Consider the following 24,138-nt stretch of genomic DNA (forward strand, 5'->3'; position numbering starts at 1 on the left):
ATATATATATATATATAGAGTAGGTAGAGAGAGAGAGAGAGAGAGAGAGAGAGATATAGATAGATAGATAGATGGATGGATAGGTAGATAGATAGATAGATAGATAGATAGATGGATGGATAGGTAGATAGATAGGTAGATATATATATAAATATATATATATATATATATATATATATATATATATATAGAGAGAGAGAGAGAGATATAGATAGATAGATAGATGGATGGATAGGAGATAGATAGATAGGTAGATAGATACGTAGGTAGATAGATAGATAGGTAGGTAGGTAGATAGATACGTAGGTAGATAGACAGCTAGATAGATAGATAAAACAATATATTGTTGGCCCTTTTGCACATGTAAAAGGATGTTGCAAAAATAGATTGTTCTCGACCTTAATCTGTTTTTGTGCGATCAAAGTCTACACCCCTACGACTCTACTCTATATCATTAATTTAAATACTATGGATCAGCTCTGACCTCAGCATCGGCTCAAACTTAAAGCCCCTCTGCGTGCTGGCAGTCCAAGCCATCCCTGTCATCGCTGCATGTACACAGGGTCAAAGGCTAATGCAGTAACTATGTGGACGACCACCGAGCCCCTGCTTTAGCTCCTCAGCTACTGCACACCGTGAGACCTGTGGGTGGCCGCAAAAAGCCGAGTGATTCATTAGTTATAACCTTCCACTTGACCTCTTTGGTAAAAACTCTTAGCCGATGGGTAATCTAAGCTGAGCGAGGCTGCTCTCTGAGGACCTGTGGTTTGCAGTAACAGCTTTTATCAGGGAATTGGAACAAACTGGGAGAGATATTCTGTTCTGTTTTATCATTTAAAGGGAATGTCTTGTAGTTTATTGTGTGCCGTTTTGTTGCTGATCTCACAAAAACTCACGGTTGCATGTATATTAGTCTATATCAACGACGTTTCATTTCCGGGATCGCTCCGGTGCCGCCCGGGAATTCCGCCGGATGTCCCTCATTTCGGCCGCATGTCCGTCACCTTCCGCTTTCTTTGTGTTGGAATTCTAAACTCCGGTGGATTTATGAGGACTATGGTTAACTGCTCCTCAGATCTCTGCAGGGTAAATCCAGACAGCTTCCAACCCTCCTCCACAGCGCTGTGGAGGAAGGTCCGGCAATGCGAGACTTACATCTATATAAACTATAAATTCAACATCTTTTATGTAAGACAGAAGCAAGAGGAGTCCCTGAAAAAAGAGAGACGCTCTTGAACTTTGTGTTACCTCATATTCAGTGAATGCTGCAAGCATGAATGTAGAAAGTCAAGGTGAACCAGCTCAGTTGATTATTTCATCTGCCAGCAAATGTCAACAGATCCTGCTTGCTTTTTTTTTGTGTGTTAAAAGCCCTGACAAAGACCTTCAGTTGTCGAAACATGTTGGCTTTTTTTGTACCTCCGCCAAGGAGATTATGTGTTCGGTTCAGTTTGTTGGTTTGTCTGTCTGTCAGCAGGATAACGGAAAATCTACTGGCACCATTTTCATGAGACTTGGTGGAAGGGTGTAGCATGGGCCGAGGGTTAACCCCTCACATTTTGGAGTGGATCCGAGTCACGGGACCGAAATATATATATATATATATATATATATATATATATATATATATATATATATATAATATATTTCACTTCCGTTAACATTGCGAGATAGGGCGTTTGTGCTGCATTCATGAGGTGTTGGAATAATCGGAAACATGTTCCAGACTTGGGAAATAGACACTGCATTAACATTCAGTGGCGGTTCTACACTGAATTACACCCAGGGCGAGACCCCCTTTCGAACCACACAAAATTGCTATATTATACTGTCATATTTTGTGCAGAATTGTGTTCATTGTCTTTTGAAAATGTTGGAGGTGGAGATTGTGCACCTTAAAAAGTGTGTTTCCTGTTGTAATTGCAATAGTTAAATAACTGGATTCTCTCAAGTGTGTTTTTTTCAAATGGTCTAATGAAGGATTTGTGCAATTGAGAAATATAATTTTCTCTTTCACTTACGCTGTTATAATATATATAACAAAATTTTTTTTTGCATTTCAGACGGAATACACGCGCCTATCAACTCGATAATAAAGCCGTAAAGTAGGCTATCTTTAAACGCAGGATAGGATTGGAGATGAAAAGTTTAACTGACACATAACCGCGACCAGCTTCGTGGGTGCTCAGTATTATCGGTATCGGTGCCTATGCCCAGCAACCCTTTCCACCCAGAGGTGAACTGTCCCCCGCTCCCCCCTCCCCTTTCCCCTTCTCACACAGCTTCTCTGTGCACGGTACCTTCTCAGCAAGCAGGGGCGCCAATTTGCCAATTCCCCTCACGGTGAAATGATAGATAATACAGTAGAAAACCTCTTCGAGGATTTGTAGAAGTGCTCGTGCTGCCCCCCATGTCTCATGAAAAAAATGCCGCCCTGGGCGTCTGCCCGCTTCGCCAGTGCCAAAAACCGCTCCTGTTAACATTATGAGATAGGGCATGTCTTTACAAAGGGCTGCACTCTTCAACTGTCCTTCTTGTTTATCATATTACAATGTAGCCACTACAATGAAGACTTTTTAATATTTCCTTCCTCATTGTTATAATGTTTTTCTTATATTTCACCTTCCTGTTTCTTTCCCGCCGTGAGCAGCAGTCACATTTTTGATCTACGATTGAATACACAGACTGCTTGAACTGACAAATGCAGGACTAAATAACGACAAGTAGTGCACATTTCCAGGAGGAAGTCAAGTTTTATGAGTAAGACTAGCTTTAAAAAGGTTTAAAAGGTTTTTGTTGCCACTTCGGGGCAGCAGAAAGTTGTGAACACATATCACCTTTTAGGTTGATATGGCAAACAGTTTCTTATTTACACACCCAGCGGTTCTGAAGCAACATTAGCATTCATTTTAGAGTAAAATGCATGTGGTTGAATGCGCCGAAAACCTCTCTAAAGCTCAGGGCAACTGCAGTCACTTGATTGCTATCTGTGGTGTCATCACGAGGAGAGACCCCTTATCACAAAAACACATAGCCATCATATCCATAATTAATACAAAAAGATGGATTATAGCAGCTTTAAACTCCACTGCTTGCAGTTTCACGCGGCGAGCAATCAGAGGCACGTGTCCTTTTGTTTCAGGCGCTACGAGACTGTTCTACACCGTGTCCCTGTCCGTGTGCGCAGCAGGCTCGTCTCGTCATACAGGCGAAGAAAAAACATGAGGACGCTGCCCGAACCTCGCTTGAGAGTAACCGCCCCGACACGCATAAACTGTCTGGAAGTCGACGGGGGAGGGGGGGAGGGGGGAGCCGAAGCCATGAATCCTAATGGGAGAGGAGAGGGTGCAGTTGATGGGAGAGAAAAAAAGAGAAAGAAGGTAGAGAAAATAACATAACAACATAACAACAATAATAGATAGATAGATAGATAGATAGACAGATAAAATAAATAAATAAATTGGGAAATTACTCTGTTGCAAGCAGCAAGTTACAAGGACATACACACATAAAGAAAATACAAGATCATGTATTCAAAATAATAAATAAGATAAAAACAAAAATAAGGTAGCAAAGATAAAAATGGGTTAGGAACTCAGGATAAGGTCTGCAATAAGGTCCCACCCATGTAAATTCTGCTGCAGTAGCAAACCGATCAGACTCCCGTGAGGAGTTGACAGACAGAAGAGGAAGGGGAGAGAGACAGACAGACAGAGAGAGGAAACGAGCAAAGAGATGAGGAGGGACAGAAGAGTGAAAAGTAAACTGAGTGTGACAGAGAAAAGTGTTGGAGGGAGTGTGACAGCGATAGAGCTCGCCAAACCCCCCCCGATCCCCAGGTCCCTATCTGGCCTTCTGCTCAGGAGGAGCCAGACTAATGTGAGGCAGGAAGCCCCCCTCGGGACAGGGGGAGATGGCGTGAGGCTGCCAGGATTGAACAGGACGGCGCCTGTCGCTCTCTGCACAAATGCGACGTGGCTTTCTCTCCTCCTGCCCCCCCCCCCCGTATGGCCCTGCCTCAGCTCATCTACCCAGGGCCGGGAGGAACAGGAGGAAGCGCGTGGACAGACGGACGCAACGACGTGGTAGAGAAAAAGTTGAGGGAGTGGGGGGGTGGGGGTGGGGGGAAAGGTGTCAGGGAAGTGATGCAGGAGAGATGTTGACAACGGGAGGGAGGGGGAGAGAAAGCCACTGCGGCTCCTCGACAATCTGGCAAGTTATGAAACACTTTGTTATGTAAAAGCGGAGGGAAGGAAAAAATGGGACACGGAGATGAGACTGTGAGATTCCTTCATCTGAGTTTCTTTGGTTCATCTTATATGTCTCGGTCAAGAACGTCACAGCTCCCGCTGCCTCAAAAAGGCCCAAACCATCCTAAAGGACTCATCACACCCCGGTCACACACTGTTCAAACTACTGCCGTCAGCCAGGAGATACAGGTCAATGAAAACGAGAACAAACAGACTACAAAGTCTGCATTGAATAATGCTGCTAAACTATAGTTCCCAACACTGATCTATGTCAATAGGGCTATGTGCCATTTTTTAAACGTGGATGCCTGTATGGGTGTGTCTCCTATGTGTTTTTAGCATTAATATGTATGCAGTAGTAGCATTCTTTATTTATGTATTTATTTAGGCATATTTTACCTCATAGATGTTTGGCACTTGACAAGGACTACACTTCATTTCTTTGTATCTGTGACAATGACAATAAAGATATTCTATTCTATTCTACAGCAAAAGCATTGTCAGACAGATAAATAGGAGGACAAAAAAACAAAAACTTCAATGTATGGCACACAATTACCATCCCAACCCAAATGAGCCGGTCTGGACTCGAAGTGACTGTTTCCTTGCCTTTACAGCTACGAATATGCTGTTAACATTTCCATTAACTCTTATTTCTGTCCTGATTTGGCTCCCATTTGCCGTTATGGCTGTTTGATATGGCTGTTTGGAGTCGGCCATCAAAGGACAGGCTGAATGCCAGACTGTTTCTGTCCACTTGGGAAAGAGCAAGGCAGACAGGCACAGCTGGCTTAATAAAGGCTAATGTCACAGTGTGTGTGTCAGTGAGTGTGTGGCGAGGCCTATTCTGTCAAACAGATGCCCAACACCCGACCTCCACACACACACACACACACACACACACACACGACCCAAAACATGCTGCTGTTAAATGGAACATTAAAGCCTTCATAATCAGACTGTAAGCTGGCACTGGTGCTGATCCAAAAACTAAAGGAGGGAAAGCCAGAGAGGGAGGGGGATAGAAAAACAGGAAGTGGGAGGAAAGAGTGAGAGAAATAGCGTGAAATAGAAAGTCACACTTAAATGAAGGCCATTTCACACTACAGAGCAGTGACTGACTGCAAAGATCATGGAACAGATGAATAATAAGGCTCCAAAACACTGCGAAAACAGCACAAAGTGGTGATTCAAGCGCAATCCTCAAACGAGAAGCTCATCAGTAACTAGAGACACATGACTTGTGTTTGGTGCGAAAATAACTTCAGAGTTAGGTAACAGCAATGTTGGATCCAGATTTGTGTTAAGTTGCCCCGCCGGCGCTGACAGCTCTTCAGATAACAGCTAAGCTGGACAGACATCTTGGAGCTTAAAAGCTCCAGTGATGAAGTCGCAAGGGTCAGGATTGGAATGCGATGAAGATTTGTTTACTGTATGCACATTCTGTTGCAGTTTAGGGAGCTGCAGATTGCATGTAACTGGATCACTGTATCTACTGTATGTACTAAATAAAAAAAAATAAAAAATGCTAACTATAAGCCGTTGAAAGTGTAACTGATCTGAGGCCGCCTACAGTTAGCAGTGTTGGGATCTTTTCTGGCTCTGGGGAGCACCCTGATTGAGTTTTAGTGCATCTCCCCTGCTGTGTATGAATCAGATTTATATACTCTCTGGACCATTAACTAACATTTACTTTCACTCATTTCATCTGTTGATTGTTTTATGAGTTTATTCATTTGCTGTTTAGTTATATATAATCTCGCTTTGCCAGACCATCTACACGCTGCGGAGCGGAGGAGGGTCTGGCTGGTCCAAACAGCATTCCGGGATGTGAGAAAAACGTGCTCTGGAGAGAAAACTCAGATTGGACAGATAGTCTAGCTAGCTGTCTGGATTTACCCTGCAGAGATCTGAGGAGCAGTTCACCATAGTCCTCAGAAATCCACCGGAGTTTAGAACTCCAACACAAAGAAAGAGGAAGGAAACGGACATCGGCGAAAATACATGCATCCGGCGGAAGTGGAACGTCAAGGATATAGACTAAGTTATATATTAAGTCCTGAGAGGTGTGTGTGTGTGTGTGTGTGTGTGTGTGTGTGTGTGTGTGTCGATTATACGTGTGCATTGGTGCATAAGTGCGGACTGAGAGGCATTATTTTTGTCTATACATTGCATATATTGCTGTATATTATACCCTTACATTTATATTTTAAGCAGCTAATCTTGTTTATCAACACACAAAATTATGTTTTTATCATGTTTGTAGAAAGTTGTATCAAAAAACATGAAATGGTACTACTGAACATTTGATGTGAATGCTGTCTTCTACATCATTTCCTGTAAATCCCGTGTGCGTGGGGCACACAATTCTGTTACCACACGGGATCAGCGGACTCTGCCGGTAACGTTAAAACCCCTATACAGAGAGGCAATTGTAAAATGAAAATACATTTAATGGTTATTGCTGAAAAAATGGCATGCATAAATAGTATAAAATAGTGTAACAAATGGGGTTTGAAATAGGTCCTGTTTTATAACTTATAACAAAAGGTTTGATCCACTGATTCTATCTTGATTAAATACTATAATGAATTTTCTCCGTTTATGCCTGCTCTAATTAATCACACCTGACAAAGCCAATAGACAGGAAAACTGACAAGCTGCAGACGTGCCAAAACAGACCTCTCATTGTCCACCTATCTCCCAAAAGATGACCCAATGGCTCATTCATGCACTCACTCTCCTATAATGCCTGACCTGGACCGCTGTCATGCTCTGTGGCGTGTACCTCTACTTTCCACTGATAGTGTCTGATTCCAAATCTATCTCTTCCCGCTGCTACCGTAGTCCAGAGACACATGCTAGAACACGACACACACACACACACACACACACACACACACACACACACACACACACACACACACACACACACACACACACACTCATATACACACTTTTGGGAGCCTCAGAGCTCATTTGTACTCAGGATCCCTCTCGCTAAACAATATGGATGGCTCAATATCATTTCCCCCCCATGGATAAATGTTATCATTACCTGCAGTAGTGCCGAAAGAAAAAAACAAATACCTCACTGTAACTGCTCAGAGATGACTGAACAGACTCAAGTTGCTCATCGAAGAAATGGAATAAAAAAGAATAACACACATCTGAGCTGCACAGCTAACATAAACATTCATGGTCTAAAGCCTATTAATATTCCCACTCATGAAGCACACAAGGTCATTTTCATATTCATCTTCCCAGCATGCAAGCACAGGTTTTAGTGTTCAGACTGTTGATGGTCATTGCTGATTTTGTTTCGATGTGCCAAACTGTGGTCATACAGGTGATTATTGGTCGGGCCGTTGAGCTAAAGCTATGCTAGCGGCGGCTGTCACTTGTTGCCAAAGCAACTCCAAACATCCTGGGCTGTAGCCGTCTCAAGCTGGTCTCAAGCCAGAGAAATTGAACATGCTGGTGTCGCCTCGTTGGCCAAAACGTTACATTATCTGGGTCACATAAAGATAGTGAGATATCACCAAAAGATGTATCCTGGGATTCATTGAAAACTTGAATCTGTTTTAAAAAAGTAATACATTTTTTTTTTTTGACTGAAAGAGACAATTATATTGTTTTTTTAAAGGTTATTTTTTGGGGCATTTTTAGGCCTTTATTTCCACAGGACAGCTGAAGACATGAAAGGGGAGAGAGAGGGGGAATGACATGCAGCGAAGGGCCGCAGTTCAGAGTCGAACCCGAGGCCGCTGTGTCGAGGAGTAAACCTCAATAAATGTGCGCCTGCTCTACCAACTGAACTAACCCGGCCACAGACAATTATATTGTCAATCACAATTATTTCTGAGACAATTCATTGCACAGCAACATTTGGAATTGTTACAGCGCTACTCAAAAAATGTTGACTTGTTTCTTGAAGATTTCCCGTCTTTCCACTGTGGCACCAGAGGGCTGTGTAAATAATGTCTTATGTTTCATGCATCTCTTTGCTAACATTGTCACATGCAGTCAAGCCTGTTTGGAGGTACACACTAGCAGGACCTTGGCGTGACAGCACTGGCTGTCGCTGCATATGGCTGTTTACATTGCTTCATCAAAGCATCACTTAGATGCTACTTCACTGAGCAGAACGCAAACAGCTTGAGCGGGACAGAGAGAGAAAATACAAGCATAATCCATGGCTGGGGTATTTACAGTGTGTGTGTGTGTGTGTGTGTGTGTGTGTGTGTGTGTGTGTCGGAGCCTGCATGTGCTCTTACATAAACCCTCAGTGACATACCAAGCAGCAACAGAAACTTAGCCAGCGCACTGCTGTAGCTGCTACTGCTTCCAAGCCTCCAGGGTAGGGCTGGGCAATATATCAATATTAGATCAATATTCGTGATACAAGATTAGATACCGTCTTAGATGTTGGATATCATTATATCCTAATATGACACAAGTGTTGTCTTTTCCTGTTTTTAAAGGCTGCATTACAGTAAAGTGATGTAATTATCTGAATTTACCAGACTGTTCTAGCTGTTCTATTATTTGCCTTTACCCACTTAGTCATTATAGCCACATTACTGATGATTATTTGTCAAAAAATATCATTGTGTAAATATTTTGTGAAAGCACCAATAGTCAACCCTACAATATCGAGGTGTTTGGTCCAAAATATCGTGATATTTTATTTTCTCCACATCGCCCAGCTCTACTCCAGGGTCTGCACAATTAGAAAACACACACGCACACACGCACGCACGCACACACACACACACACACGTTCTCTCAATCTCCTCTGCACTGTAAAATGCATTTTTAATCATCCCCATTGTTATTCTCAGGTGGGTGTCTGCTGTGATATCTGTGTCACCAAAGGTAAACAAGTTAGCAGTATTTTATCCCTGAGAATATTTCTAACAACAGCCGCTAATTGTTCTAAACTTATTACAGCAGATCATTTTTAAATTTTTGCAAAGGACTAATGGAACAGTCGGGAGCAGCCAAGCGACAGGCTCTACATATCCAACTTCTCAGCAAGGTAACCAACTGAAGTGTCCTGTTCCTCTAAGTTTGTTTGGCTGTACTTTAAACAGATACACCAGTTGTTGTATTTCTGACAAAGTAGCTGCTCAAGAAGTACAGTATTTGCTGTAGTATTAAACCGCACTGTTACCACAGTAGTCCTGGGTGCACCAAATCAACCAGGAATATCTTAAAGAGTAACTTGACACTAAATCTACTTTTTGAGTTAGTAGCTTACATGTACAATCACTATTACACTATCAGTTGATTCTAAACAGAACAACAGAAGTTATTTTCCTCTTTCCTAGACAAAAATCTATGAAAAATCACAACATATCCCGGGACACTCCGCCCCTCAACTACGACGCAATGTCACGTTGAATTTGTGGTGGGGGCGTGTTGAAGCTAAAACGGGATATGTTCAGTTGCTCATTGAATTCTCTTGGCAATATGTGGTTCCTATTACCTTAACTTAAGGCTCCAGCAGAATGGGACGAACAGAAAACACACCCCTTATTCCGACTTGGGTGTGTTCACGCATTATTCCAAGGTGTCGACACCTGATAAATAGCCTAAATTAGCTACTTTTGTTGTGTTACCTATTTGTAGCAGTTCGATGCCAAGTGAAACCAGATAAAAACAAACCGTGTATATATTATTAATAAGTTAGCTGGATCGATTGGATTAGGTTTAATATTGGATGTTATTTTCATGTAACTGCCAGCGGCGATGCCTTTTGCAGCCATTCTGCCAACAGTTTGTTGACATGTGTCTAGTTCTTTTCACCCAGTGGGAGATATCCCCACCTTAAATTCCCGGTCTCCTTAACGTCGTTCCCCACTCGACTACTTCATTTGTAATTTGGTTTAAACAATATGATGTGAAAGTAGACTCAAAGATGCTACAATGAGATAGTGGCAGGCATCTGTCTCTCTGGCTAATGCGGTGCAATCAGACTGCATTAAAACACGTCTGACCTTTGTTTATGGTCAAGGTCTGTAAGATTGCTTCGGTTTGGAGAAATGAGCCTTCGATTCAGTGAGACAACATGCTTTTAAGAAGAGGGGCCACTTGATTAAAACATAAACCACGAATGATAAGTGTAACAAGTACTGGTTATGTGTGTGTGTGTTTGACACATGCAAAGCATATAGTAGATCGACTAAAAGGATATTCAATCTGCTTTGGAAGGCTGACTGGAAATCCCTGCTGTCTACCATGACTGATTGTGTGCGGCTGATTCCTGGAGTGCACAAAATCATCAACATCATCATCATCATCGTCATCTTCTTCATCATCATCATTTAGCTTGTCATTTAAGAGGAATTTGACCCTGATTTAACTGTGGTTACAAAACACCCATCTAGCAGCACTAACTCTGCATGAGGAGTGTAAATGACAGCACAACAGCAGATGGCACTATTGAGTGTGGAAACGTATTCCATGCCTCAGGGGAAGGTGAGGAGAATAGTTATTGGCATTGAGGAAAGAATGACCAAAGGAGAAAAAGAGCGAGAAAAGGCTGCAATGAGAGGTAAATACATCAGACTACATACATAGCAGTATTCCTATCAATACCCCTGATCAGTAACTATCCATTATGGTGCTAAAACAGGCTAAAAAAAACCAGTTATTGTCAACCTTTAAGTACAAAAGAAATGTCATATGTAGCGTACCGACTCTGGTCTAAATCAGATACAGAAAAGCAGCCAAGCAGGGCAGGGGGCAGAGTGTGACTCACTGCTGGCTGCCAGGTTTGGCAGGTAGACCTGAGGGCTACCCTCTGCTTCTTGTGACGCAACTCAAAGTGAGCGAGACACAATAACAAAGAGAAAGGGAGGACTCGCTCGCTTTATCTTCACTTGCCAGTGGTGTGTCCAGAATGGCCGGCCGTCAAAGTGCTTGGCAAGATAAATCCACAGCAGCTTGTGCAGTTTGAAGCCACCTTTTTGAAAAGCTCATAATTGGCCCGCGAGCCTCTCCCGCTCAGCCGGGCCAAAAGACAGCGCCAGAGAGGAAGGGAGGAAGAAGAAAAGGGGAGAGTGAGATGTAGCGAGAGAATAACCAACAATAACAACCTCCTTCCCATTTTCGTTAGATGTCGACAGTATGGTTCGTTATCATTCTACATGGCTCATCAAACCTTCTTGTCTTTTCTTCCTCGAGCATAAACTCATCATTCATGGCAGCTCAGTCAAGTCTGACTTTCTACGTGTGTGCGTGTGTATGAAAAAAAATGTGCATGCAAATGTGTGGGCTTGAAGGTCAAGTCAAATGCTTTTTCATGAAAGAAAATGAGTCCCATCTATCGCCTTGAACATCTTTAATGCTCAGTTGGTGATCCATTTAACAGTGAGAAACAACATAGGCTACGTTCAGACTGCAGGCAAATCTGATATGTTTCTCAAATCAGATCTTTAAGACAGTCCGCACTGCTATTTGCTAAGTGATCCTATCGGATTTGTGTGTCCAGACATCGTCAACCTATCAGCATGGGTTTCCATGGTAATGACGTAGCTATGCTGCTAATGCGGCTTTCCGACATGGAAGCATGAGCTAGCTAGCTAACTAACTTCATCCACACACTCTTGTTACAGCGCAGGATGAAAGCACATTGCTCTCGCCAGATGGCTCATTTTCTGTGACGTTAATGCAAATTCCACCATTCTACTATTACAAAATTAAATCCCAAGATAGCACGATTGGAAAAATTGGTCATTCTTCATGAAAACAGTTAAGGCCATAAGCTAAATTAATTCAATAAATTGGGTTTACTGGTGCATTTAAAACAACTCCACTTGAACACAGCATACCTTAGTGAGAATTTTTTTTTAAGATATTTTTTTAGGGCTTTTCCCTTTATTTAGACAGCTGAAGATAGACAGGAAATGGGAAAGAGAGGGGGGATGACAACATACATACAGCAAAGGGCCTCGGGTTAGTCACCGTCACAACTTGCAACCTTACCTATAACTATACATTAATTCTATAATATTCATCACCACCAAAGTAAAAAACAACAATGATTTCAATGCAGTACATAATATTACCAACTGCTTCTGTTTTTTGTGGTTGTGTTCAGATTTGATTCTATAATCAAATGCTTTTGATCAACTGTATTTGGAAAAACAAGCTCCCTGTATAACCTTATTTGGGAATCTGGAAGCCATTATTATCTGACACACTGTACCCACGGAGAGTGGAATTCAAATGTTGCTGAGAGTTGCTTAGAGACCCTTTACATAACCACAAACGGATATACACAACTTTACTAATGTGTTTATCTACTAATGGGTTTTAAGAAATCCACCATTGTCCCTGTAACAAAATACCAAAACACTCTGTATGACTACAGCCCAGAAGCACTTACCTTCACCATCATGTAGTGCTTTGAGCGTTTAGTCAAATGCTACGTTTACACGTGGCCGGCTATTTTCATAAACGGACATTTCACCCTCTCCGTTTTCAAAAATGACATTGTGCACACCTATATGCCATCAAGTGCATGCCAAACCTGTAGTTGGCAGTATAACAGGAAGCTCAAGCCCACGTTAGCCAATCAGAATCCCGAAAATAGCAACAACAGTAACGAATCACTTCCTCTTTCTCTTTTGAACAAAGATGGCGCCAGGCATCGTGTCGGCTGCCTAAACCTCAGTTTTTCTCAGTTTACATGCGTGTAAACGAAGGGCACAAACGAAGGGAAATGTCTCAGTTTTTCAAAATAACCATGTACGTGTAAATGGGGTAAAAATCTTCACCAGCTCCCTCCCTGACTCACTGGACCCACTACAATTTGCATACAGGCCTAATAGATCAACCAACGACACCATCTCCCTCGCCCTCCCCCACCTAGACCAGAGGAACACGTATGTAAGAATGCTGTTCACAGACTATAGTTCAGCATTCAACACCAGTGTGCCCATCAAGCTCGTCACCAAGCTCAGAGACCTGGGACTCAACACCGCACTCTGTGATTGGATCCTAAGCTTCCTGACGGGCAGACCCCAGGCAGTGCGGATTGGCTCCACCACACCCTCCACCTTGACCCCCAACATCGGCGCCCCCCAGGGCTGCATGCTCAGCCCTCTTCTGCACTCCCTGTTTACACACAGCTCCAACACCATCATAAAGTTTGCTGACGACACGACCGGCATCTGCCTGATCATCGACGGCAATAGGACAGGCTCTGACCTCCTCTCTCTCTCTCTCTCTCTCTCTCTCTCTCTCTCTCTCTCTCTATATATATATATATAGGGCTGGGCGATAGGGAGAAAATCAGATATTACGATATTCTTGACCAAATACCTCGATATCGATATTGCGGCGATACTGTAGGGTTGACAACTGGTGCGCCAACAAAATATCTTCACACTTAGATTTTAGATAAATAATCATCAGTAATGTGGACATAATGTCTAAGTGGGGAAAAGGCAAATAATAGAACAGCTACAACAGTCTGGTAAAAGTACATCGCTTTACTGTAATGCAGCCTTTAAAACCAGTAAAAGACAACACTTATGTCATGTCACGATATTACGATATCCAAAATCTAAGACAATATCTAGTCTCATATCACAATATCGATATAAAATCGATATATTGCCCAGCCCTATATATAAATATATATATACACTAATATTACTGTCTTCAACGTGTTATATTACCTTATTTCACATTTTATTATATATACCTAGATTTTAACTTACACTATTTTATGTCTTAGATTCTTATTTAGTTTTTTTTACTTGATCTCCTGTTTCATACAAATTGAATTAACATTGTTGGAGGGAGCCTGAGACCCAAGATTTTCAGTGATAACGATTGCTTCTATAATTGTTGTGCATTTGATAATACAAATAACTTGACACTTGAAACTTGAACTGTTCAAATCATACAGATGCAGTTATGACACCATGTGAACTGTGACAAGAGGTGTAATGTTGCTTGTATTATTTTGTGGCGAAACAAGCCTTTGGCTCTAATCGCACTAATGGTTTCCATTCCATAACTGTCCTGTTTTTCTGGCCTTCAGTTTTGAGAATTGCTTCAATCCGTCAGGCAGTTAAGTCATTAAGTTATGCTGATCGAACAGCTGGGTCAGTGAGGACAAATGACAAGACTGAAAAGAACAAAATCTGTCTCTCTGCACTGACTTTCAGAATGTTAATAGGCAGACAATTATTTTAATAAGTGGTCTATTGCTGTGACTTCAGTATTGTTAATATTGTGCACATCTGAAGATAGCAGTGTCTAAACTTTTTCAGACTGTTTCACAGCTGTTTCTCTGAATGTGTCAAAACATAAATGTTACTTGGCTTTGGCAAACAGGCCTGATGCTTAAACTCAAGAGAGCATATGAATGGGAAAGCTAATGAGACCGATTATGCTGAGAGAACTGAAACTTAACTTTACGTATGAGGCAAGATCAGAACGGCAGAAGCACAGGGACAAAACAGTCAAAATGAAAGTGGACCCAGTGTTGAACCCTGAGGAACACATTGATAGTGTAATTTGTTTTACATTTAACTACATTATTTGGCAGGCTGGCCAAGAAACTGCTCATAACTCTGTGTAAAACTATAGCTCATCCCAAACTCATTTTTACATTTCTGTTTCTGTACAGAATAAACAAACACAATTTAATTTATGAATTAGTAATATTTAATCTCTAATATGTTTAGAGGTGCTGAGAGGTGTTTTTTTTTCTTTTTTACTTTGGAGAGAGCCAGGCTAGTTTTTGACAACTGTTTGCACTCTTTATGCTAACTTAATCCAACTGTCTCCTGGCTGTAGATTCATATTTAGTGTACAGACATTAGAGTGGTTTTGATAGTCTCATCTGACTCTTTGCAAAAAAGTGAATAAGCAAACAGTATTTTTGTATTATTTTTTAAATACAACAGGATATTAGATAGAGAGAAATACACAGAGACGGGAAGCTAACAGACAACTCAAAAGCTGGCAGCAACAAATGAGAATGAATACAAATGGCAAGACACAGAGAGACAAACCAAGAGAGCAAATATGAGACACGAGATAAGGAGAGCAGGAGAGAAAGAAAGGGAAAGCCAGGCTCCTAACCTAATGTTGTTCTACTCCAATGCACTACAAGCTGGGAAGAAGGCCACACCATTGATTAACAATGCCTATTCTATTTATAGAGTACTTTGACAAATATAAGATGATCTGATTTAACCTTGAGTGCATATTTGAAAACACAACAATGATTGCGTCCAAAATCGCAAACCCTGCACTACATACTCAATATGTATACTATCGTTCAACATACAATTGCATTGTGGAATACTTATGCCGGCGCAGAGTCCAGTGTTTGCATAATGTAAATTTAACTGGAAATAGTATGCAATTCACGTACTATTGGTTTCATGCTAAGATTTTGGACTTACTCAAAAATCTCACATAGCATGTTAGTATGGAATTTCGGACGATGCCAAGATATTGATTGCATTTTTTTAACCATCTTGAAACTTAACCTTGAAACAAGCTAGCGCGGACCGCTGATTAGCTTACAATGCTAGTATTCAGAGCACAGGGAAAGTAAAAACAAATCGCTATTTATACCACTAAAAAGGCTCAAAATATCACCACACTTCAACGGTAGCATAATGAGGGTCCCTAAATGTTAACTGAAGCATTGAGAACTTTGTAAGTGTACAGACAGTTTATTAAAAAGATAGATTATAAAGACAGTCGCGTTCTCGTATACAGGCGGCCGCCGTCTTGGGAGCTACTGTCTTTCTAAAGCTTGTTTCAAACTACAAACACATTTGATTAGCATGAAAACATGTCCCAGAGAGCGATCGAGTGGGTACACATCTGTTATTAACCCCTAGGTTCGTTTTGCGCCGGAATTGTCCTTTAAGGGTCATTCTCACTACCACCCTAATGCACAGCAGGATTTAAACCTGCAACATGAGACTAATAGCTTTGTGGCCTGTTGCCTTTTATAATCGAACCATGATAACTGAATAATTACAGAGGATGTGCTAATGGTTATACACAGCTCAATCTGAATATGATTTACCCCCAGAACAGGCCCTGTTATCTTATGTTGGGCACCTTAAGGCAGGGTTTTTCCTGCATAGAGGAATTTTTGGCGCCCCCCAAAAAGGTTTTGGCCAGCCCCAAAAGAAAATCACCAGCACCAAATTGATAAGAATTGAGAATAAAAGTAGCAATTAAAATCCTCTCTAACTATGTTTAAGAGCAATTTACCAAACAACTGTTTAACGAGCAGAACATAACCAGTTTTGTTAATTGGGGCTTTATTTACTCAAGCATAATATACATTTTTGTTTATTTAAATTTTCAGAAATAACAGGTTAATGCATAGATTTCTGTCAAATAAGGTAACACAGAGTCATTTACTGACTTCACTAACTTCCCTTGTTCTCTTCTCACACTGCAGCAGCAGCAGCAGCAGCAGCAGCAGCAGTGACTCGCTATAAGTTGCTGAATAATTGACAACAACTTCAAGGGATAACATTTTACTGGAATTATACCTGACAAATAAAATTGATTGTTTGAAGGTCCGAAGTGAGACATTGCCATTGTCAGAGACCATTATTATAAATGCAACCATCCATTTGTTTCCTTCTCTTTGTGTCTATTTCTTTCCTCTGAGTGAATGTATGTGTCTGTTACTCTGCTACAGATGATGAATGCTTCTCACAACACTCTCAGCAATTAACACCAATTTTCTGTTCTGAAATACGGGAGAAAATTCACAGTGGAAAAACCACTGTTTGTATTTGTGAAAATTATAGGCTGCTTATTCAGTGTCAGATTCCCCTCCCTTTATGCTTTCTAAACATTGTAAACTAGTCACTATCATTATGAGTGAGTCATTTTGTCCAGAGTTTATCATTTGTCTGACTCAACTTTTGTTGGGAATGTTTCTATATTTGATCACATTATAACTCTGCTTCTGAGATGACAAAAGCTATTTTTAGTGTATGGCAGCCACAAGCCCACTTGGGCAGAGAGGAAGGGAGGTTAGACGGGAAGTGGGTAAAGCGAGATGGGAGAATAAAAGCGAGAGATGAAAAAGGAGGTTGGAAAGAGAAAGAGTACGGTAGTGAGAGTGAGTTTTCCGCATTATTAGGCTACTTTCCAGTGTGAAGGGACACCACTTTAGTTTTGATCCATTTTTCCAGATAAAGCTTTTAATCAAGTTGTTGGAATTAAAGTAGCACAAATATCTAACTGGTGTCCTTTCTCAGACTGTAACATAGTTCATTGACTTTCAGTCAAATCAAATCATGATTATAAGAGCCAGCTCAGCACATATTTGTGCTTGCTACATTGTTTGTGTTTACATGTTATATATGTTCTGATATCATAGAAGTAGTTCTAGAATAGTTGTATGTATGTTTTAAAGGGTAAATTATGGGTGGACTAAGCTTATGTTTATATTATATAGTACTCTTTCTTTAATTGCTAGTATACATGTACATATACATGTATCTGTATTTACAATGTGTGTGGCTTGTAGAGAGCAAATTTGCAAATTTGGATCGAAACAAGTTTAGACTATTTTATATTGTGTACTGTTAATGGGATTGAAACATCAAGTTAGTAATGGACTTGCCTGATAATGCCTATATAGCTCTAGGATGGGATGAAATGAACTGCCTGCCATGATTTTGAGATCTGAATCTTTAAATAAAGCCCTCATTCTGCCTTTTTCCATGCCTTAATATTGAAAATATGGTTATATTAATCATAGAGTATATCATCATAGAGTATTGTTTCATAAAATCCTGTTGTACAAATTAGTCATTTCAAGCACATTGTATTTCAAAATGTACAAAATGAGTTAATGAAATATTTGTTTTACATATTTTAAGCAGAGCCCATGAAATACACTGGCCAGGCCAAAAGCTATCAGCCGGCGTAAGCTTATCACATATTTAGAAACAGTGTTTACTGTCTTCCATTATATAGTTTGTACCCCAGAGTAAGGGTGGGTGATATGGCAGAAATATCATATCTCAATATCATGATCCACGATCTTATCACGATTCTTTTTCATGTTGGCTTTAAGACTATTTTGCAAGTTACTGAACAGTGAGACCAAACTAATTTAAAAAAGGTATAGCCCTACAGGGTAACACCACACCAAATTTTGTTCTCAAATCTTACACTTCAAAGCCTCTTTAAGGGACATTATGCGCTTGACATTCAGAACAAAGAGAGGCTCAGGAGGAGCTTCTACCCTCAGACCACTAGGATCCTAAACAGGGACACTGCCTAAGACAACTTTTCAAAATACACAAAATGTCACACAACACACATTTCACAAAACACAATAGCAAAAGTGTCGCAACAGCGTTTGGTGAGACTTAAACAGGAAATGGTAGGTACGTATTGGATTGGTGTGTTGCTGTTCTCAAAATCCCTTTGCTATGGAAAACGACAACAACCTTCGAGTTAGCAAGCTTGACACCGAAAATGGCAAGTTATGAAGAAAGTTTGGATCGTGCAATAAGGCAGGCCTGATTGGTTCTTTGAAGAATATATTTACGGCATTAACTCTTTAACTGGGAGGTTTTGGGACCGATTGGTGGGATTGCTGTGGACGAAGTACACATGGCGATACACTGGTAAGAAAAGTACGTTTGAAGGTTGACCTTTGATCACCAACATCTAATGAGTTCATCCTTGAGTTCCAGTAGATATTTGTGCAAAATTTGAAGAAAGGTATCAGGTTTACAAGAATGGGACGGACGGCCAACCTGAAAATATAATGCCTCTGCCCCAGGCTGTCGCTGGCGCAGAGCCAAAAGAAAAGAAAAGAAAAAAAGCATATTGTTTGTTTTTTCAATCCTCTGATATTGAGTATCAGAGTTTTGCCTAATTTAATGAATAACAATGGAACACAGTTGATTTAATTTAACTGTCGTTGTATGGGAGTCATTATGTAACACAGCAGCAGGGAATTTAAGCATGCTTACCAAACCTTCTTTGTCATCTCTATTCTTTGTGGCAGCCACTGCAGAGGCCTAGATCCATTGTTTGGCACATCTATCTAAATCATTACAAAAGTATTTTTCAAATAATTAAAACTCAATTTCCATGTCTATATGCTGCATCTCTATATTTCTCTTCTTGTCAGTCTTTTGTGTCCTGTGATCAGGCGACATACGTTTCCTCACAGAAACAGGCTGTTGGCCAGATGATGTCAGTGTCAGTCTGTCGCTCATTTACCTTCCTATCATTCTGTCTGGGGCGATAGGCGCGCACATGCGCACACACCCACACACACACACACACACACACACACACCCCCGTCAACAGCAAAAAGCCTAGAGGCTATGCAAGCGAGATGCAACAGAGCGGAATCCATCCATATATCTACATTCAGGTCAGCATCTGTGTGTGTGTGTGTGTGTGTGTGTGTGCCAGTGTCACGACAATGCTTCCAATCTAGAGCAAGTCCACCCTCTCTCCATTTCATTTCGCTTCTCATCTAAAGCGACAAGCCAGAAGTTAAAATGTTCATATTTTTCATTTCAAAATGTCACATTCCTTTCCCAACCTTATGTCTGATGATATGAACCAACCAATGACAACTGAATTGTAAGGAATACAAAAATACATTTTCTTCCAGACCTGCACAGAAATCATGACAGCACCTGTGAATTTAAAGTGGCAATGTCAAACTGGTTTCTCGCTGTTTCTCTTTTTCTGTATTTCTCCATAGTTATATATGAGTAGAAGACACAGAAGGCTGCTGTATGTAGCAGAAACCATAATGAAGTCCAAGTGCTAACTCATCACACTAATAACAACAGAACACCAACTGACAGGAGACCAACATTATTGGTGCTCATTTCATGTATACTATCTTACAGGGTTATTCAATTATAACATCATGTTCTAAACAAAGGAATGAATGATGTTTTGTGGATGTGTGTGGATCACTGTTGAATGTGTTCATGGCTATATGCGGGTATGGCTGCTGTCTCTGCATGCATCAAGCTTACTAAACAAATCTAGTGACAAAATCTATCACCTTAACTCATCTTAGGGAGTGTCATTATCCTGTTACAAATGGCTCCCAGAGCGGCTGGCGTGTCAGGGATGAGACATTTCACACGCTGTGGCATGCAAGCACTACAGTGTGACTTGTCACGGAGGCCTCTCGTCCGTTTTTACATCCCTGTCTGGCATTGGGAATGCCACGGAAAATGAAAAACCGACCAGGAGGTCATATTAATAATCCTGCATAGATTGACAAGGATTTATGAATAGTGGCGCTCCGCTCGAAAAGCCAAAATCAAGACAGACACAGCGTCATTACACTGAACGTGCAGGTAAATATGAAGGGTCAAGTGATTTTTAACAGCTACGTGAACATTGTCTTGCTCTTAACTTGGTACGACAACGAAATTGGGCCTGTGTAAAAAACTAAAACAAACACAGCGAGTCTGGAAACTCAGCTACCAATTCCCTGTCAGTGGAACATCTAAAGTACTTTTTTTTTTTTTTTTTTAGAAAGAATCTCTGAGAGCTATTGTGAATAACTAGTCCCTATGTCCCCAAGCCTCTAGCACCGTCTATTTTGGGCAGACTTGCGGATGAATTTTGCAGTGTGACCGGACCTGTACACATTACTATTCGCAAAAGATGTGCAGTTTTTTTTTTTCACACAAACAATACAAATTCAATTAAATGAAAAGCCTTGGTAGATGACTTTTTCCTACTCTACAAAATCAAACTTAATACATCAATCTATTCAGCCACAGTGAGAGATTACTGATCATTTAAATGTAAAATGTGCATTTAAATAAGCTGTTTAATTTAAATTGACATTACTGATGGGCATTTATATTGCGTTATTATCATCCGGACACCATTTTGATTTCTATATCCATTTAGGCATAATTTTGAATCCAGCCATTGATTAAGAGTAATTCTTCAATTATGTATAAGCAATCTGACTGTTTGAAAGAGCTGAGATTTATTACTTTTAATGAGTTCTTTTCTAATGATATACCAAGTAACTCCCTCTCCCTTTTGTCTGTTTCTTCCTCTCTTCCTGTTCTTTGATGCATCTCCCTCTCAGCTCTCCTTCTTTATCACTTTCTCTTCCTCCGTCTCCCCTTTTCACAGCCGAAGAGATGATTACCTCCACAGAGGCAGTGGGCATTAAAGGAGAAAAAAAAAAGGCGACGCGAGAGAACACAGGCTCCAGCCAAAGCAGTACATTAAGTCCAGGCAGGCAGCCGAGTGGAGGTAACACTGTATTTAGCACCCTGGCCGGGAGAGGCTTTTGGACTGAACTGTCGCAGGTGCAGATCTGTGCAATCGTGGGGAGATCTGACAGCTTTGGGATGAGCGGCGGCGTGTAGAAAAAATAAAGGTCTGGGTGCACAGGTGTAAGTCGAACCCTGCCTATGTCATGCATGCATGCACAGCGAGGACACAGACTCTCACACACGCACGTTCACACACAACTCTTCTCGTAGATTTCCCCTGACTCTTTAATGACTAATAAATAATGTATACACACTTTAATTCACTTCGCTTACTTTTTCCCATCCTCAACCCTCTGTGTTTCTCGCTTTCAACCGACGCAAACAAACTGTTCTGTCCCCACTCCCGCACACACACACACACACACACACACACACACACAAACACACATACTTACAGACACACACACAAACAGAGTCACTCTTCACAGGAACAATCTGTCCCGTTAATGTGAGCTGACCGTTTTTCCACTTATCAGCTCTCTGGATTTAAATAAAGCCCCATCGCTGATACACTGTTGCCTAGAAACACAATAGGATGCATCAATAATGGGATTTAACCCCGAAGCCTACAAGACCCCTTTAGATCTGAGCTGTGTTGCCCCTCTTTGTGCGTCTGCAGATTTTCTGTTGCTCAAATGCTGTGGTATTGTGCTGTAAAGTGTGTGTTTCAATCCCTCTAGTATTATCTTATTTCCCAGGAGTCCAAGTTGTTTTTGTATTTGGATTTTGATGCCTTGGTTATGGTTTTAAGGTTTAGGTTTGTAATCATGGCAGCGATACTTTCACTTATTTCTGATGATTTCACCTTTTTTTTTTTTTTTACTTTCCCTTCTGGCCTCAGCTGATGCATGAGCGCCGATGGCATTTAGAGGAAGTGCAACCATGACCTCAGTGCCCAGGCGCGTCTTATGTAACGGCAGCCCCCTCTGGTTATGAGGCATTTCCTGGCACCAGTGATAAAAGATGAAGGCCTATTCTTACACTACTCACAGCGCTTTCTTCCATGAGAACTCTTGGGAAGTTAAAGCATACAGTACAGCATACAGTACAAGAGGACACAAGATGCTGTCATCAGCCTGATGTAAGACCAAATAGGGACAGACAGTGTTATTATATATACAGTATTATGAATCAGAATCGGTTCACACCAGCACAGATAATACATGGGTTTAACTTTGTTTTGCAAGCTTATTAATTGCACTATATGATAATATAAATACACTTTATGTACTGTTAAGTCCTTTGTATTATGCTTTATGTAAGAGGTGGCTGCCTCAAATTCCATTCCCCTTTCACCAAAACCAGGTCAGGTTTTATACTCATTTAATAAAGTAAAATAAGTATGTCAAATTTTTAGAGTATCAAAGTCACAGTCAGGGCTTCCTATAGATAGATGGTTTTATTTTATTAATTAAAGGGGTGATAGAATGATTATATAGGGTATTTCACACTGTTCCTTAAGGTCTCCTAAGAGGGTATGTAACATTGGTTGGGCTGAAAATTGCCTGAATGCTATTTTATTAGGCCCTTAACTACCCTGTGAATATGGCTCTATTTGGAACAAGAGCTTTTATTCCAAATATGGTATGCTCATGAATATTTAGATGAGCTGCGCGCTGATTGGTTTGATCGAACCCCATAGAAACACATTGGAGGCGAGACAGCAGGTCTCATATTTCAATCCTATGGGTAAAGATTGCGGCTAGTTAACTTAACTTTCGGCATAATTAAAGTATATTTACAGTTTGAATTTCGTCACGCCACTTATATAACATGTACCCCAAGGTCTTATAAAGCTAACTATGGTGTCCGATTTCAATTTAATGCATTTTTGTGAACATTAGGGATTTCGTTAGCTGCTACTGTCCCTTCAATCCTATGGGTAAAGATCGCGGCTAGCTGCAGGCCCTGGAGCTCCATCAGGGCCTCGGCATTTTGTAGTCCAGTAACCCAGAAACGGTGACTTTGTGCGGGTATGGAGCGCTGCGGGCTTCCCTTCGTGACGGAGATCCAGCTAGCTCACAGCGAGCCGGAGTCTAAGTAGGACACGCCGGGCAGCGAGGCAGCACCGGCCGCTGTCACGTAGCCTGCTGAGCTCCTGCTGAACTCCGACACACAGTCGGACAAAATTTGCAATTAGCCAGCAATTTTGGTAAAACGGCCCATATTTGACCTCTACATAGTTGATTTCTCGCATAAAAAAGTCTCAGAAGTGAATTTAGTAATTCAATAGCGGACCTCTGGAGATCTGCATGACCTAGCTAGATTCAGAAGACTAAGCTGACCTCAGGTCAGTGGTGTAGCCTATGCAAATGTTGGGGAGTGACAAAGACTAGGAGTTGGGATGCTTACGTCAACTTTTAGCTTTGTTCAGATTCGCCTGTTTTCAGCGGCAGTTTCAAAATGTGAGATTTGCAGGGGAGAGGGGTATAAATGGGATTTTGAGCTTCTATGTAGGTCCTATTTACCCTCCAAACTGTCGTTATTCAACTATGACAAGGTAAAATCGGTTTTGCATTCTATCACCCCTTTAAAGTTCAGTAGGTCACAGCTGAGGTTAAACATTTGCCTGATTT

General features: G+C 41.1%; 1 protein-coding gene across 1 annotated transcript in view; it reads right to left on the bottom strand.

The window, feature by feature from the left end:
* The window catches only part of vsnl1a (visinin-like 1a), a 33,880-nt gene that overhangs the window by 6,715 nt on the left and 3,027 nt on the right, over positions 1 to 24,138 (bottom strand). The window lies entirely within an intron of this gene.

This window comes from Sander vitreus, chromosome 18, assembly GCF_031162955.1.
Source record: "Sander vitreus isolate 19-12246 chromosome 18, sanVit1, whole genome shotgun sequence".
NCBI classification, from domain to species: domain Eukaryota; kingdom Metazoa; phylum Chordata; class Actinopteri; order Perciformes; family Percidae; genus Sander; species Sander vitreus.